Source organism: Tupaia chinensis, unplaced genomic scaffold (genome assembly GCF_000334495.1).
Source record: "Tupaia chinensis unplaced genomic scaffold, TupChi_1.0 Scaffold000050_1, whole genome shotgun sequence".
NCBI classification, from domain to species: Eukaryota; Metazoa; Chordata; class Mammalia; order Scandentia; family Tupaiidae; genus Tupaia; species Tupaia belangeri.
Window position 1 is genome coordinate 3,083,379 of NW_006159508.1, and position 19,071 is coordinate 3,102,449.

The 19,071-nt window shown below is 42.9% G+C and overlaps 1 long non-coding RNA gene across 1 annotated transcript in view; it reads right to left on the reverse strand.

The window, feature by feature from the left end:
• LOC114009459 (uncharacterized) overlaps positions 1-11,290 on the reverse strand; it is a 35,571-nt gene extending 24,281 nt beyond the window's left edge. The window contains exons 1-2 of the long non-coding RNA XR_003550865.1: positions 11,227-11,290; positions 7,256-7,329 (exon numbers count right to left, since the gene is read on the reverse strand). This is a non-coding gene — a long non-coding RNA (uncharacterized LOC114009459). The remainder of the gene's footprint in view (positions 1-7,255; positions 7,330-11,226) is intronic.
• Positions 11,291-19,071: the final 7,781 nt, after the last annotated feature.

Sequence of the window (19,071 nt, forward strand, 5' to 3'; positions counted from 1 at the left end):
TATTTCTCAGCTTGGCTCTTCTAGGTTTTAGCTACAGTGTGCATTTCCTCATCTGAGAGAGAGAAAGGAAAAGTGAGAAATGATCCCCCTCCGTCCTCACTTCTCCTCCAGTCTCTGAAGGGGATTTTGGGTGTGCATGCACATGTACCCAGTGTAATTTTCAAGCTGCTAGGTTGGGACTCGAATTGTGGTCGACCATGTGGGAAGTCCAGTGTCTTAACCACCACACAATCTGTTGGCCCCAGCCTGGTTCTTCTAAACAATGCCTTGATAACTGGGAAATCTCTGCACATATTTGTATATATGGGAATGGGTGCATAACTGTGAAGTTTGGCATGTGAAAAAATTCTGCAGAAAATCTTATTTACTAGGGCTGGCAGGTGGCATGGTGTTTAAGGTGCTCATCTCCCACAGGGCTGATTGCAGTTCGAGTACCAGACCTGGCAGCAGCTTGTTTCTCTCTCTGAATCTCTCTTTGGTCAAATTAAAAATAATAAAATTAAATAAATAATTCTTTAAATTAAAAAAAATATATCTAATTTACTTACATGCTGGTCCCAAACCCTTCTTCCTGACACCTAAGTCTTCTAAAGCCAACATTGGCTTTTGAATCTGACCTAAGAAAATGGGGAACTCCAAAGCCCCAAAGAAAATATTTTTAAAAGAAATAGTTGGGGCCAACAGGTGGCACGGTGGTTGGGGGCGCTGGATTCCCACATGGCCGACCATGGTTCTAGTCTTGGACCTGGTGGCTTGCTTTCTCACTTTCTCTCTCTCTCTCTGTCCCTCTCTGGTCAAATTAAAATAAATAAACAAAGATAAATAAAATAATTATTAAAAAAAACACAAGAAATAGTTTATGGGGACCAGTCTGTGGTACAGTGGAAAAACAGACCACTCTAAGAGGCAGACCCACACTGGAAGGTTGTCAGCTCTTGGCTGTGAGGCCTCTCTGAGTACACAGGACATGTGTGTGACAGTGATCAGGGCTGACTGAAACTAGAGGATGGATTGTGGTGTCAAGATCCTGTCAAGGGTGCTTTATTTCTCACTCTCATGGAATAAATAAACTCCAAAAAAAATCTTCATGCCTACCAATATTACAAAATAAAAGGAGTTCATCCAAAGAGTACTGAACCAAAAGTCAGGAAATCAGGTTGGAGGGGAAGAGAGCTCTAAGCTGACACTGGAGTGACCATGGCTAACGTGAAAACCCATGGAGGGCCAGGTGGCAGCTCAGCGGTAACACAGTGGACCCGAATGGGAAGGGTCCTGAGCTCAGGTATAAGAAGCTCTTTGTGTGCAGGCTGTGTGTGTGTGTGCATGATCTGGCCAGGGGAGGCTGAGGTGGATCACAGCACAAAAACCCTGTCGGGGTCTTTCTCACTCTTCTCTCCTGGAGTAAACAACCAAGAAACCCTTGGGAGCAGAGTTCGCTGGTTATTACAATTGGAAGGGACAAGGCAAGGCCACCAGAAGGTCTCGCGAGTCCTTTACTTCCAACTTCCTATGACCTTATAAAATATCTGCAGCATGCCTGATCACACTGGGTGTCACACACCATAAGAGAACACACATGCACATAGGGTAGGAGGCTCTGGAAATAGTCTGTGGGTTACACATCACAGCTGGAGGTACATAAGCTTAATAGTAAAGCAGAGCTGAGAGTTTTCAGTGTTTTCTTCTTCATTTCTGTAGAAATGAAAAGAGGTAAAATAAGGGGCTTCTAGGAAATAAAGCCAACATAGAAAATTCTCCCAGCACCAACAGTCAACTGAACCCTTCCTCCACCCCTCCCAGGTCACAGGATATTTGGGCAAAAGTCTAAATATGGAAATTATTATTATTATTATTGGTTTCTTTATTTTAATTTGGCCAGAGAGGGACGGAGAAAGAGAAATTAAGCTGCCAGGTCCGAGACTTAAACCGTGGTTAGCCATGTGAGAATCCAATGCCCTTAACTACCATACCACCTACCAGCCCGGGAAATATTATTTTGACATACTGACAGCCACAGTGAAAAAATATATACATTTTAACTTTTTCTTTTAGTTTTATTTATTCATTCATTTTATTTTAATTGAACCAAAGAGAGAAAGAGAGAGAGAGAAAACAAGCCACCAGGTCCAGAACTTGAACTGTGGTTGGCCATGTGGGAGTGTCCAGTTCCTTAACTGCCCATCCCCCTGCTGGTCCCTTAACTTTTTTTTTTTAAGAGAGATTGTTTTGGCTATTGGGTGCATGCACTTGTTGGAGACACAGAGAAACAGAAAACAAGAAATCACCCCCTAGGGGGATAGCCACACTGCAATCCTTTCTCTATTCTCCTCATTTTGGGTATGTACACACAAGTGCCTGGCATAAGTTTTAAGCTGCCGGATCCGGGACTCGAACGATAGTCAACCATGTGAGAGTTCAACACCTTAGTCACTACACTACGTGCTAGCTCTATATTTTAACATTAAAAAAAAAAAAAAACTTATGTATGTATGTATGTATGTATTTTTAATTTGACCAGAGAAGGAGAGGGAGAGAGAGTTTGAAAGCAAGCTGCCAGTTCCAGGACTCAAACCACAGTCAGCCATATGGGAGTCTAATGCCCTTACCCACCACACCACATGCCAGCCCCTATTTTAACATTTTTAAGAAAGAATTTATGGGGACCAGCAGTTAGCATAATGGCTATGTCGCTGGACTCCCACGTAGTCGACCGCGGTTCGTGTCCCGAACCCGGTGGCTTAAACTCATGCCAGGCGCATGTGCGTGCGTGCCCAAGATCCCGAGAAGAGAATGGAGGAGAAGGAATTGTGGCATGACCATGCCCCCGGGGGGTGATTTCTCGCTTTCTGTCTCTATGTCTCTCTCTGTCTGTCTGGCGAGCGCATATGCCCTGTAGCAAAAACCTCTCCAAAAAAAAAAGAAAGACTTTATGGGCCAGCCCCATAGCCTAGTGGTTAAAGGAGCAAGATCCCACACAGCCACACAGCCAACAGTAGTTCAAATCCTGGCCTCGGTGGCTTGAAAAACATGGCAGACCCATGTGCATGTATGCCCCTAATCCCAGCAGCCTGGAGAAATGGAGGAGAGATGACGGTGAAACCATACCCCATAGGGGATGTGCGTGTGTGTATGTGTGCTTTATCCCTCTCCTCCTCTCTGGCAAGCACACATGCCCTCTGGCAATTAAAAAGAAATTATGAATGTGTGGGTTACAAGTAACTAAGACTAACTAAGAATAAACTAAGAATAACTCCAACGGCTTCAATTGCAATCCACAATGACAATACAATAGTAAAAAAAAGAAGAAGAAAAAAAAGATAAAAAGATAAAGTCCTGATTTGTTTCAGTATGTTCACCTTCAAATATATTAAGTTGCTTTTCTGATTTTGAAAAGCCCCATACTAGAGAATACAAAACAAGTTACATACAAGATCAAGTCATATAAGCTTAGATAAGGTAAAATCAGAACAAAGGATTTGGCTTGCTCTTTCCTCTTTGGGTATTCTGAGTAAGGATAGTATCTGTATTAAGGGTACTAACACAGATTTTAATGAACCCTTTCTGCCATGAAAACTGAGTTACGAGAAATGTCTAAAAGTACAACTGAGAAAGAAGTGCTAAGTAATGGTTTCTTTTTTAAGCAGCAACATTCAGGGAAGGTGGTAAGAAAATGCACTGTTATAAAAAACTACAGTATCCTTAAGACAAAACTCTGACATACATTTTTTTTCCACTTATGAATGAACTACTCTATTCTATCTCATCATCATCTTTTTTTTTAGAAAGAGATTGTTTGCTATGGGTGCGTGTGCTCACTGGAGACAGAGGTACAGAAAGTGAGACCTCGGGATTTGGGGCATGCACGCACACATGCCTGGCATGCATTTTAAACCACCAGGTCCAGGACTCGAACTGTGATTGACTATGTGAGAGTACAACAATGAAAACATTACACTATCTGCTGGTCCCCATCCTTTTTAAGGAAGGGGTAGCTGAACTGCTACCCATTAGAATTTATTCAACAGAGGCCACCAAGTGGCGTGGTGGTTAAGGTGCTGGACTCCCACATGGCTGACCATGGTTCGAGTCCAGATGTGGCAGCTTGCTTTCTCATTTCCCCTTTTTCTCTTTGGACAAATTTAAAAATAATAGTAATAGGGACCAGCAGATGGCGTAATGGTTATGTTGCTAGATTCCATGTAGTCTATAGTGCTTTGAGTCTCGGACCCAGCGACTTAAAACTCATGCCAAGCATGTATGCATGCGTGCCCAAAATCCTGAGAGAAGAATGGAGACAAAGGGTCTGCAGTGTGGCCATCCCCCCAGAGGGGACTGATTTCTCACTTTTTCTCTCTCCGTGTGACTCTGGTGAACACATGGGCCCTATAGCAAAAATCGTCTAAAAAAACCCCAACAACACTGGAATTAAATAAATAAATAAATCTTTAAAAAGAAAAACATATTCAACATGCCTCTTTATGAAAACTGGTTCTATGAAGAGTCTGATGTCAACCACAGCGATTTCTCACTTGTTACCGAATAGCAGTTCAATCTGTGAGTCTGTCTGTTTACATGTGAGGCTATAGGAAAACAGACAGAGATGCATGCCTCTCCTCACCTCTTCACAGAAATTTCTCCCCTCAAATCAGTCAACAGACTTGTGCTCGAGTCTGTAGTAGACACTGTGGGGATATGAAGATGCATGCATGAGGGAAGGTCCCACCTCTCAAGACACTTGAGGAGATAAGACACACTCATACGAAGAGTTCTCAGTGCCAGTGGAATGGACGGTTACATAGTTTTATTAGCATAATGGAGGTGCTATCATCTGCACATTATTTGTATGAATCACAAAGCCTTGATCCAGATGGGTAAGAAAAAATAAACCATGCCATTTATTTCAATTATATTAAAATACAATAAATATACAATAAATACGCTTGAGTATGTAAAAAGTAGCATACCAGTGGACAATAGCAGAAGAGAGGGTGAGATTTTTCAGGGGGCAAAATATCACATAAACTTAGGACAGGAAATTAGGGAAATGGAAATGGTTTTGCTATTATGACCTTAGCTGTGACAAGGATAAAGCAGTGTGACTTCTCAAGGCTTTTTTCACAACTCAGAGGTACGTCAAGAATAAGCTGCTAGGCAAGGTTTCTAGAGATTCGGGTTTTAACCCCAAGTCCCTCACAATCAAATCCTTTCTTGCCCTGGTTTTTGACATGTGATAGTCAAGGTTTACACAAGATAATGGCTCATATTCCTTTAATGAACACTTCCGGTAACCCCTTCTTTGACAAATACATCCGGGCCGCCTGTCTCACTCACTACTGTCCAGCCCCTCTCCCCCTCACCCCTGATAAATGAGTGTTACCACATTCTTCATCGACCTGTGTCTTTATGCGACTTCTTTATGGTAACTGGTTGAAGAAGTAAAATTCTAACTTATATTGCTAAAATTCAGCACCAAATGACCATCACTTCTATATGATTTAGTCCTAATAATCTAGCCAGGTTAAAAGCATATTATTCAATATTTTTCTAAGAAGAGTTTGGTATAGCCATGATTCAAAATGGTGAATCACATCAAATAAATATGTATTCATTGCTTTTAGCAAGCTTAAAATGGACTTAGCTACACAGCAACTAAGGGTACAGTAATATTTCTTCTTTTTTTATGATAATTCAGTGATAACACAGAAGTATGACTTTGGTATTAAAAGGCTGCAGAAATATCCTTTCAACTGGTAAGTCTTATTAAACCCAGGGTGTTTGGGGGGAAAAGAACGTAAGATAAATATATGTTGTAATATTGAATAATATGAGACTATTTCTATTAACATTTTTATGTTGGAAATATTCTCGTTTGGACATCTAAATGTTAGGACAATTATCATCTGGGAACAACAATAAATTCCTATTATATACTATCCAATAAAATGTTAAACAACACAAGCTCTCTTCCATTATTAAATGCGTTTTTGAATTATGTCAGGAAAGAAAGAAAGAAACCCAAAACAGAAAAGGGAGAACATTCTCAAGCTTCCATGAAGCCGTATGAGAAGGCAAATAACAGGCACAAAAACTAAGCAGAGAGTTGAGACGTATGATAGAGTAAGTTTTCAACTACTATTCCTGCTTGTATCTAGCTGCATCACAGAGTTTAAATTTTGGCCACATTTTTAGAGTATTTGTTAAACAGTTCCTGCATGTGACATATGTTTCCAGGATACTTCTGACATTGATATGAGAAATTATAAAACATTTAGAAATGAAAATGTTATTCTCAAACAAAAAACACTATAAGTTCCAAGTTTCTCTGAATTCATAAAATGGAGAAACATTTGGAAAATAGTACGTTTCTGTTTTAAAATGTTCAAATGATGTACTTAAAAAAAAAACACTAATTGTTCAAGGCAAGGAGGAGACAAGCCTAAATAAAATCAGGTTCTAAGGTTGACTCTAGGAGTCATTATCATTACTCTCCTTTGCAGTCTCAGTCCTATTTACTCCAGAACAAGTAAACTGTGTTATCCCTTCCGCTGGGAAGGATAAATTTTACTCTACCAAAATGATGACAACACCACTGTAGTGCTCACCCAGCAAGGAACGCATGAATATGAAGCAGCGTCAACTCTTTCTATCAAACAAAGTGTATGTAAGAACTGATTTGCAATGCATTAATTCAGGAACTCGGCAGAGAGGCTCCTACTATATCTAGCTGATCTAAACTTGAGCTCATGATAACACTGCACAAAGCTATGGTAGATAAAAGTGATGGGTAATGCTAACAGAACAATTCCACTGACAACACAAACTCCTCCAAGAATTCTTCCAGGCACTGTGATAGGATACATATCTCCATAGCCAACTGTAGTCATAGAGATGATCACCCACCAGCAGGCAGCAGGGATGCTGGCGAAGTCCTTGTTGGATGTTTCCAGGTCCAACCCATGCTCCAGAAGCTGAGAAAGTGCACTAAAGATTGCCATGGCAACACAAATGAAGACGAGTAACATAACCATCTCTCGGTAACATCGTTTGAGTGTCAAACCAAGTGTCTGAAGACCAATGAAGTGACGGGCAAGCTTAATCACCCAAAAAATCCTCATCATCCTAAGCACCCTCAAGGTGACTCCAGCCCTCTGGAGTTGAGAGTTCTCGCCTGTAAATACTGTCATTAACACGGAGATGTAATACGGTGTGATTGCCAGTAAATCAATGATGTTCAGGGGTCTCTTGACAAACTCACACTTGTTTTTGGAGACAATGAACCTCACGATGCACTCGGCAGTGAACCAACCTATGCAGATAGCTTCAATTATCCTGTCAAGAGAACAAAAGAAGAATTGATCACTTTACTTTTAAGCATTTTAATAGCTCTTACATTTCTTCAGATAGTACTACACTGACATACTTTTCCAGAAAACATAAAAAGTAGACGGCATTATCAACATCAGACCCAGGACTCGACAGAATGACAAATACTGAAGTTCAGAGAAAACTGAATTTGATAAAGATGATCTCATTTATACAAGGGGACTTTGAAAAGTTTGTGGGAAAATGGATTTAAAATAAGAGTTTATTTTGGTGCAGAATATTTTTAAATCCATGTATAGATTTTTCAAAATATGCACTTTCCATGAACTTTTTAAAGACCCTCTTGTATTATACTGCATATTATACTATTAAAATTAATATTCTCACTTGTTACTAATATTCTTTTTAAAAAAGAATGATTTATTTATTTGATTTTACTTATTACTGTTTTTTAAATTTGACCAGAGAGGGAAAAAAAAAGGAAGGGAGAAAGCAAACCCCCAGGTCTGAGACTCAAACCATAGTAGGCTGGGTGGGAGTCCAACACCTTAATCACCATACCACCTGGCATTCCCTTGTTAGTAACACTCTTAAAAAAAAGAAAGAAAGAAAGAAACCTATCTTGGGTGGCTCTGTGACATAAAGCTAATGCGCTGCTCGAGAGAAGCCAGATCCCACATAGTGACAGTGGTTCAAATCCCTGACCCGATCAGCCAGAAACACACTAGGCACCTGCCCAAGATCCAACAGGCTGGAGGACTAGAGGAAAGGGATGGCGGTGTGACCAGACCCTATTGAAGGTGCTTCTCTCTCATGTGTGTGCACACTTTATCATAAACACACACATACAAACACACACACATCAAAAAAAAAAAAAAAACTCTCTATTTGCTGGTTTGAAATTAGCTAGCCACAATATGAAATTTCGGTTTTCACAGTTTTCACTTTTCGTATTTCAGAGGGCAGTGGCTCTCAAGTATGACACCAGTTGACAGGGATAGGGATTTTGCTCCTACAGACAGTGAACATACCCTGTTTTTTTACTCCTTGGTAAATGAGAGTGAATTTAAGATCTTGTCCTCTAAGACGGGTCCCTTCCACTGAGTGCTGAGCCTGCTCTGAGGTTTGCACTCGTATTCTCATCAGGAGGCAAAGAGCTGAGGGGAAAGGCTGAGGATTCCCATGCTGAAGCAACGGTCACCATCATCTTCCCAAAACCACTATTCTGGTTGTTTTCCATAATTATTTGTTCACTTTTTTCTCTTTAGACTTTTGCCATAGGGTGTGTGTGCTTGCCAGAAGAGACGGAGATACGGAAAGTGAGAAATCACCCCCTAGAGGAGACGGCCATGCTGCAATTCCTTTTCCTAGGATTTTGGACACACATGCACATGCACCCAGTGTGATTTTCTTTCTTTCTTTCTTTCAAGAATTGTTTTATTGAGACCAGCAGTTGGTGTAATGGCTATGTCGCTGGACTCCCATGTAGTCGACTACGGTTCAAGTCCCAGACCTGGGAAGAATAAAACAATTTTTTTTTTTTTGGTAGAGATTTATTTCTTATAGGGCGCGTGTGCTCGCCAGAAAGACAGAGAGAGACAGAGAGACAGAAAGCGAGAAATCACCTCCCCAGAGGGGGAGGGCCACAATCCCTTCTCCTCCATTCTCCTCTCGGGATCTTGGGCACACTCATGCCCGGCGTGAGTTTAAGCCACCGGGTCTGGGACTGGAACGTGGTCAAATACATGGGAGTCCAGCGATGTAGCCACTATGCCATCTGCTGGTCCCATCCAGAGTAATTTTTAAGCCACTGGGTCTGAGACTCAAACTGCCGTCAGCCATGTGAGAGACCAGCAACACAACCACTACGCCATGTGCTTGCTCCCTCCACAGGGTCACATTTCAAAGAGCCCGCCAGGTATTTTGAAAACGCTTGCCACCAAGCATGAGGAAAGCAACAACAGAGTAATGGGTGGTCGACACAACCCACACCTCCTAAGAGAACTACTTAAGCCCATATTCCACCGATGGGAGCTTGTGAGGGGAGAAACTTTTTGTACAAAGAAATGCACAAGCTAGGCATGTATGCTGTGATTCTGGCTGAGAATGCGGGGGAGAGAGGAGGAGTGTGGCATGAGACTCTTAGGAGGGAACCTCTCTCTCTCTCTCTCTCTTGAACTAGGTCTTTAAAATAAGAAATGCACAAAAGAACGTATTTTTCCTAAGCAAAAGTCAGTATTTTATAGAGATGTTTTATATGGTTATGTGGAAATATTTTGAATGGTTCATAATATTTAATACCAACCCAGAGGTTACGTCTTGGAATCCTGGGTGGCATTTTGTCTAGTCTCACCCCTGTACCACTTGCTGCCTTTGTTCCTGGGAGACCACATAGGAGAATGTTTAAACAGAATCCAAGCTCTCCAGGCCCCCAGTCTTCATCCCCTTCCTGTGGCCCTGTCACGGCCCTGCCACGAAAGCCTGCACAGGAATCTAGTAGGACAAGAAAAGCAGCGACCCACACCCCTTGGTTTACCCTAACAAACAAAGGTAACAGATGCACTCTGCATCCTGAGGATCAGCACTAACATAGCACTCCAGTCACCAGTTCCTCGGGGCACTGGTCACTAGGGTAACAGCCACTGACCACCGGAAACTGTCAACCGAGGTACATGAGTTTCCTGTGGCTGCTGTAAGAAAATTACACAAACTTGGTAGCTTGAGACAACAGAAACTGGGCCCACTCCACGGCATAGTGGTTTGGACAGCTGGATCCCACATGGCCTACCACATGGTTCTAGTCCCAGACCTGGTGGCTTGAGAAATGCACTGGGCACATGTGCATCTGTGCCCAGATTTGGAAAGGAGGGAGAGATGGAGAAGGAATTCTGGTGTGACCATTCCCCACCAGGGCTGCTTTCCCCTCTCCTTCTCTCTCTGGCAAGTGCTCACATCTTCTACGGGAAAAAAAAACAAAAAACAAAAAACACAGACACATAGATATTCTGGGTCTCGGGACTGGCAGGTGGCATGGTTGGGGCACTGGACTCGCACAGAGCTGACTGTGGTTCAGGTCCTGGACCTGGCGGCTTGCTTTCTCGCTCTCCCTCTTTCTCTGTCTCTCTCTGCTCAAATTGAATACTTCTACTACTAATAATAAATACAATTAAATAATTAAGAAAATAAATTCTGGGTCTCACAGAAGCCAAAGTTGAGAAGTCTAAATTTACTTTCGCTGAGCCAAAATCAAGCTATTGGTAGGGCAGGGCCACCCTCCCTTCAGAGAAGGCTCTAAAGGAGAATCCATTCCTTGCCTCTTTCAGCTCCTGGTGCCTGCTGCATTTCTTGGCTTGCAGCCACATCATTCCAATCTCTGCCTCTATGGCCTACTGTCCCTTCCTCTTGTCTCTATGAAATCTCACCTGACTGTTTCTTATAAGGACACATGTGAGAGCATTTAGGACCTACCCTGATAGTCAAAGGCAATCTTCTTTCCCTGTCACCTTACCATCCTTAATTTAGCCGTGTCTGCCGATCTCCTTTGCCATAGAAGGTAGCATTCGCCCAGTTCCAGGGCCTAAGACCTTGGTATCTTTTGGAGGGGAGAAGGGACAGTATTTTTCAGCTTACTACACAAAGTAACCAGGAAGACACAGCCCACAGCAAAAGTAATTTAAGCGAGATCAGCACAAAAGGCCACAGCTGGCCTCTTGATTTCCCCACTGTGGTATCAGTGGCTCTGCTCATGAACTCTATTACCCTGTGGCTGGCGGCAGCTTCCCTGTCTCCACTAAGTTACAGTGGAAGCTTCGTGAATCTAGAGGCTTGGAAGACCGCAAGGGTCATAAAACCTGGTGCTCATCAAATAGCCCGTGTGTTCCCCCAGATTTCTAGCCTCCTTACCGTTAGGCAGGGTCATGTGACCAGTTCTGACAAATAAGCCACAAGCCAAAAGACAGTATCATTTCTGGGCAGAAGCATAGAAGAGTGGGTGTAAATTCTGTTCCCTACCACGGCAACCTGGAAGGCATGTGTTCTATGAATAGATGGTTTGCTACAGAATGGCGGGGCCTCTATCAGCCAGAGCCCCCGAGTGACTGCAGGGTAGAGCAAAGAGACACCTTCCACCCTGAGACTGGACATGACCTGTGGGCAGAAAATGAATCTTCGTTGTGTTAAGCCACTGACATTTCCAAGTGGGTTGATATCCTTGGTAATAAACTGGTAAATATAGTTAGTGGAAAGATGCATACTCAAAAGGGATTGCAGAGGACCAGCTGTTAGTGTAATGGCTATGTCGCTGGACTCCCACGTAGTTGACCGCGGTTCACGTCCCTGACCCAGTGGCTTAAAACTCACGCCGGGCACATGTGCGTGCCCAAGATCCCGAGAGGAGAATGGAGGAGAAGGGATTGCGGCGTGACCATCCCCCCTGGGGGGGTGATTTCTCGCTTTCTATCTCTCTGTCTCTCTGTCTGGCGAGCGCATGCGCCCTATAGCAAAAACCTCTCCAAAAAAAAAGGGATTGCAGGAGCACACAGTAGTAGGAATAAGTCTTCTCGGACTGGTCTGTGGATAAAATGTGTCAAGTCTCCAGCTTACTTTGTCTCTTCTTCTGCCAGACACCAGGAAGGGCACTGCGCTTTATGTCAAAAAGCCCCACCCTCTTTCCACCTGAAAGACAAGCCTCACCCAGCGAGTAGCAGAGATGCATGGATCTTCCAAGATCCCTCCAAGCTCTAAAATTCTAGGATTCAATTAATTTCAGAAGAACAAGTTTCTCTTTTTTAATTTTAATTTTATTGTATTGAGTGAAGGGTCTGAATCCACCTCTCCCAGGCTCAGAATTTGGGGTTCCCCAGGCCAGTGTTTCAGGTTGACAAGGGAAGCCATGTGGCTTCCAGCACTGCAGATCTACATGCTATTGCCTGCACTACTGCAGTTAGACACAGGGGGAAAAGCTCTGTGCCAAAAATACCAGATCTCTTTCTGTCTAATTAGTTCCTTCAGCAGCCAAAACTGTTCAGATTAAAGAGAAAGAAATCCAAATGGTGTAGAATAATCTCTCGGCAAGGAATTTCAAAGAGGTAAACTCCTCTGTAATGAGGTCTTCAGGGTTCTTCCTGCCCACCCACCCACCAAGTGAGATACAGTTTATCCAGAATTCCATGCTGAGGAAATGAATCAGTGAGAAACCCCAGGCATCACTTTCACCTAAGATTATGCCAAGGCAATCTCCAACAACAAACACCACTAAGCCTGCCAAAATTCTCCATGTTTCCAAATGGCACTCTTGCCAACACCACCACCACTGACTGCTGGAAAACAGAGTACTATTTACTGAACCCCATAGCAAACAATTGGGAACTCCCAAAGGTCATTTTGAAAGCTTGTTTCTTTACTTCTTTCATGAGCAAGAGAGATGAAGAGAGAGTGAGAGATAGTACCCCAACAAGGTCTCAACACCACAATCCACCCCAGCCTCAGCTAGCCCAGATCATGTGTGCCCATGTACATGTGCCCAGTGTACTCAGGGTCGGAGGCAAACCTACAATACTGCCATGTGCGTCAGCCTTGCAGAGCATCATGTTTTACCTCTGTGCCACTATCCAGACTCCCCAAATCTCTTTTGCCATAGAAAGCAACATTCACCTGTTCCAGGGTCTAGGACCTTGGTACCCTTTGGTGTATGTGTTGGGGTAAGAAGCAGTATAAAACACAAATAGGAAAAAGAACTAAAGAAGATACCGAAAGGGGCCAGGTGGCTTGGTGGTTAAGGGCGCTGCACTCCCACATGGCTGACCATGGTTTGAGTCCTGAACCTGGTGGCTTGCTTTCTCACTTTCTCTATCTTGCTCTGTCCTTCTCTGGTCAAATTAAAATAAACAAACAAATAAATAAATAAAGTGAAATAAAAATAATTTTAAAAAAAGATACTGAAGGATATCACATTCCTTTAAAGCCCATTCTGATTTCTTTCTCTTGAGGTATGAACATACAGAAGTTTTTGAATGCACAGCTAATAGAAATGTTTAACACTGGGCGGGACCAGCAGTTAGCGTAATGGCTATGTTGCTGGACTCCCACATAGTCGACTGTTGTTCAAGTCCCAGACCTGGTGGCTTAAACTCAGAGGCCAGGAGCATGTGCGTGCGTGCCCAAGATCCCGAAAGGAGAATGGAGAAGGGATTGTAGCATGGCCATCCCTCCGGGGGGTGATTTCTCACTTTCTGTCTCTCTGTCTCTCTCTGCCTCTCTCTGCTCTGTCTGGCGAGCGCCACAAACCACTCCAAAAAAAAAAAAAAAAAAAAAAAAAAGAAAAAGAAATGTTTACCACTGGGCAGGCAGGTGGCATGGAAGTTAAGGCACTGGGACCCACACGGCCAACTGTGTGTTGGAATCCAGACCTGCCAGCCTGAAAATTATGCTGGGCAAGTGCATAAACACGACGAAAACCCCAAGACAAGACTTGAAGAGAAGGGACTGCAGCATGGCCAGCCCCCATGGAATGAGTTCTCACTTTCCCTGTTTCCTTCTCTTTCTAGTGAGTACACCTGCCCTATGGCAAAAAAATCTAAAAACAAAACAGTTCATGGAAAATGAAATTGAGTTTATTTATTTATTTATTAGAGGTTTTGCCCTAGGGCATGAGTGTTTGCCAGAGGGAGAGAGAAACAGATGTGGTGAGAAGGGAAGTGAGAAATCACCCCCCAAGGGCGATGGCCACATCACAACCCCTTTTCCTCTATTCTCCTCCCAGGATCTTGGGCATACACGCACACGTGCCAGGACCTGAACCACAGTCAGCCATGTGGGAGTCCAGTGATGTAACTGCTATGCCATCTGCTGATCCTAAAGTTGAGTTTATTTTGGTGCAAATTATTTTTTAATTCATGCTTTGTTTTTTCATAATATGCATTTTCCATAAGCTTTTTGAAGCGCCCCTTGTAGTTATTATATTCATATTATACACATATACATATATAATTACATTTGAAAAATAATGTCATAATGTGTAAGAACATAGCATAAGGAAATGTCATAGAAATCCAAACCCCAATAACTTGTTTCTTATTAAATTATGCTTCAGTACGAATAAGATTTTAAGATTTAACTTTATAGTTTTGGTAGGAATAAATGAATTACAATTTCTTTAGATTACATACAGACATATTATTATAAGGTTAGAGACAATAGGCTGCAATCATTTTTTTGCCCAAAATAAAAAGAATATGCTTATCAACTGTACATAAAAAACTACAGAGGGGACTAGCACTTGGCATAATGGCTATGTTGCTGGACTCCCATATATGACTGTGGTTCAAGTCCTGGACCTGGTGGCTTATTCTCATACCGGGCCCATGTGCGTGCATGCCCACGATCCCGAGAGGAGAATGGAGGAGAAGGGATTGCAGCATGGCCATCTGCCCTGGGGGGGTGATTTCTCACTTTCTGTCTCTGTCTCTCTCTGTCTTTCTGGCGAGTGTACACCCCTCATCTTTTTTGGGGGAGGTACACGGCCTATAGCAAAAACCCCTAAAAAAAAAAAAAAAAAAACTCTACAGAGCACAAAGAAGAAGACAACAGTATCTTACGCAGGAACCCTTGTCCACTAGTCACTCGCAGTGGAACTTTGGGTCAACTCTTTAACCTGCCTTACTGAATTTTCCTTATTGACTAAATGACAGTGATGACAGACTCTATGTCTCAGTTTGTCATGCGAGTCCACAAAACAATAAGTGTAAAGAGCTTAGAACACGGCCCGGCACATAGTAAGTGCTCAATCTATGTGACTACTATTATTACTACAAACCACCCTGAACTCACGGTATTCCTCTTTCAAGATAAGGACAAATGGGAATAAAGTACACAGTGATGGTGGTGCAGCAGTCAGATACAATGACCCACATGGGAAGGTTCTAGGTTCGCATCTGGAGACCTCCCTGAGTACACCTGGCACAAACATGATCCAGGGCTGGCTGAAGCTGGGGAAAGATCGTGACATCAAGACACTTGGGGAGCTGTCTCTCTGGCTCTCTCTTGCTCATGGAAGAAATAAATAAACTTAAAAGCGGGGGTGGGGGGGTGGTCAGTTCAATGACTTCTTAAAAGAAATGCAAAGAGAAGGTGCTACGGTTTGAATGTTTTTGTTTGAAAAAAAATTTTAAGAGAGATTTTTACTATAGGACACATGCGCTTGCTGGAGAGGCAGAGAGAGAATGAGAGACAGAAAGCAAGAAATCACCCCCCAAGGGGAATGGCCAAGCCACAACCTCTTCTCTTCCATCTCCTCGTGGGATTCTGGGCATACATGCACATGTGCCCAGTGTGTGTTTTAGGCTGCCAGGTTCCAGACTAGAACTGTTGTCCACTTGGGAATCCTGCGACATAACCATTATGGCATCTGCTGGTCCCACTCATGTTGAAATTTAACTGCCATCATGAAGGTCTTGGGAGGTGGGACCTTTAACAAGTATTTCAGTCTGAGGACTCCATGCCCACAAATGGACTATTGCCATTATTACAGAAGTGGGTTTGTCTCTTATCTACTCTGTGCCATCTCAACATAGGATGCCCGCCATCATGAGATGCCCCAGAAAGAAGACCCTCACCCGTGCCAGCCCCACAATCTTGGGCTTCCCAGCCTCCAAGAACTGAGAGCTAATAAAGTGCATTATTAAATTTCCATTCATTATAGCATTTTTGTTCATTACAAATTACCTAGTCTGGGGCTGGCAGGTGGTGTGGTAGTTAAGGCGGTTTGGACATTCCCACATGGCCGACCTCGGTTCAAGTCCCGGACCTGGTGGCTTGCTTTCTCACTTTCCCTCTTCTTTCTCTGTATATCTCTCTTGGGTCAAATTAAAATAAATAAATAATAAATAAAATGTAAATACCGAAAAATTACCTAGTTATAGCAGCACAAAACAGACTGAGACAGAAGGCATGAATAAATGCTCTATTCTTTCATTTTTTTCTTCTCTCAACAATTCTGCCCACATTCTTTTTTTTTTTTAATTATTTTCTTTAACTTTATTCTATTTACTTACTTCAATTTGACCAGAGAGGGACAGCACGCACTAAAGGGACAGAGTGAGAGAGAGAGAGAGGGAAGGTGAAAAAGCAAGCCACAAGGTCTGGGACTTGAACCACGATCACCCATGTGGGAATCCAGTGCCCTTAACCAAAAGCCACCTGCTGGCCCCTCTGCCTACATTCTTATACAATGCTTGTTGTAGCAAATAGTTTAAATCACTTATAAGAGCAATGGGCAGTGTTTATTGATCTCTTTTCTCTTTTCTTTTCTCTTCTCTTCTTTTCAGATTTCTGACAGGACATGTGTGCCTGCCGTAGACAGACAGAGGGAGAGGGAAAATGAGAAATCACCTCCACCTCTTTCAGGGAGGTTGGCCATATGGAAATCCCTTCTCTTCCATTTCTCTCCCTCTTGGGATTTTAAGCATGCACACGTAAATGTCCAGCATATATATATATTTTTTTGTTTGTTTGTTTGTTTTTTGTTGTTTTTTTGAGAGGCTTTCGCTATAGGGCACATGTGCTCGCCAGACAGAGGGAGACAGAGAGACAGAAAGCAAGAAATCACCCCCCAGGGGGGATGGTCACGCCACAATCCCTTCTCCTCCATTCTCCTCTCGGGATCTTGGGCATGCACGCACACGTACCCGGCGTGAGTTCCAAGCCGCCGGGTCCGGGACACGAACCGCGGTCGACTACGTGGGAGTCCAGCGACATAGCCATTACACTAACTGCTGGTTCCCCCCAGCCTGGTTTTCAAGTCACCAGGATTCAAACTGTGCTTGGCCATATGGAATCCAGCTTCCCACACACAGTGCTTAACTACTGCACTATCAGGCCAGCACTCTGATTTACACTGAATTGCTGTGCACCTTGGTGGAGTACAGTTAGCTTTTCAAAGCATGCATACATAAAAAAAAAATTTTTTTTTTGGAGAGGCTTTTGCTATAGGGCGCACGCGCTCGCCAGAAACACACAGGGAAACAGAAAGCAAGACATCCCCCCTCAGAGGGCATGGCCACACTACAGTCCCTTCTCTTCCATTCTCCTCTTGGATCCTGGGCACACATGCAAGGCACCAAGCATGAGTTTAAGCCACCAGGTCCGGGACTCAAACCACGTTCAACTACATGGGAGTCCAGTAACATAGCCATTACACCAACTGCTGGTCCCCATAAAAATATTTTTAAAGAAAAAATAAAAAGCATTCCCAACCAGAAGATAAATCATTGTAATCAAGTTATCTCTAAACCACCTCAGGAGTGCCACAAAAAGGAAAAGTTACATTCCTCCTACCCCAAGCTTTCAGATTTAAATATACAAGGTGTTTCCAACAATATTTCTAAGAAGCATATAGAGTGTAATAATATGTAGTGTAATGAAAATTTCCAACAAACTGCACATCAGTATCTACCACATTACCTAGAATCTCTTTCATTTCCTTACAAGAGTTTTTTCAGCAACAGGTTAAATAAGAAAAGGACAGGATTTACAAAAAAAAAAAAAAAGTTTACTTCTTTTCTTATGCACTTTAATTACCTTACAGAATAAAAATCTGTATCATTCCTATCTTTTTAACTTCCAAACTACATCAATGAAAATAAATTAAAACACAGTGAATGCTGACTCAAATGCCCAGTATCTTTCTGCAAATGTACAAGTAATTGCTTCATTTAATGCTCACAATAACTCTATGGGATACGTTGTTATGTACCCTACCCTACCTATAAATGAGAAAACAGACAAGAAGTCACTATGACATACAGCTAAGAAAAGACAGATTAACAATATGTACTCACTGGCTATGTCATATACTGAATCCCAGAAGGAATTTATGTATTTCCTCATGGCTGTGATCAATGTATTTGTTATATTATGTTCCTCACTTGGTATTATTACTTCAAGATTATTTATTTCTTCCGTGCGTGAAAGAAACAGAGGAGGGAGAGAGAAACTCCACCAGGTTCCCAACACCACCATCCACCCTGGCAAACTCAGGGAAGTCTCCAGACCCCCTCCCACGTGGGTCTGCCGTGTAGAGCACATTTTACTGCTATGTCACTATCTGGATACCTCACTTGGTATCATTCATTTCCTCACAGATCCATTTGAATGGTCACTTCTTTTTTTTTAGGAGAGGTTTTTTGCTCTAGGGTATGTGTGCTCACCAGAAAGCCAGAGAGAGACAGAGAGTGAGAAATCACTTCCTGGAGGGATGATCACGACACAATCCCTTCTCCATTCTCTTCTCAGGAGCTTAAGCACACACACACACACACACACACACACACACACACACACAGACACAGACACCCAGCGTTGAGTTTAAGTCATCAGGTCTGGGACTTGAACTGTGGATGACTACATGGAAGTCCAGCAACATAACCATTTCGCCATCTGCTGGTTCCACTGAATGGTCACTTCTTTAGGGTAAGTGCCAGGATAAAGGTAATGATGAATAAAAAGGTCATTCTTCCAAAGTCATTGGACTAGCTGCAGAGAACTTGGCTCGTGCTTTAAAGTTTGTAGCTGCTTCCGTTATTCTGCTGGAGCACTCTTTCTTCCCATAATCGCCTCCACTGGGTTGCCCTTGCATTTTTTTTGGGGGGAGAGGTTTTAGCTATAGGGCGCGTGCGCTCACCAGACAGACAGAGACATAGAGACAGAAAGCGAGAAATCACCCCCCAGGGGGGATGGTCACGCCGCAATCCT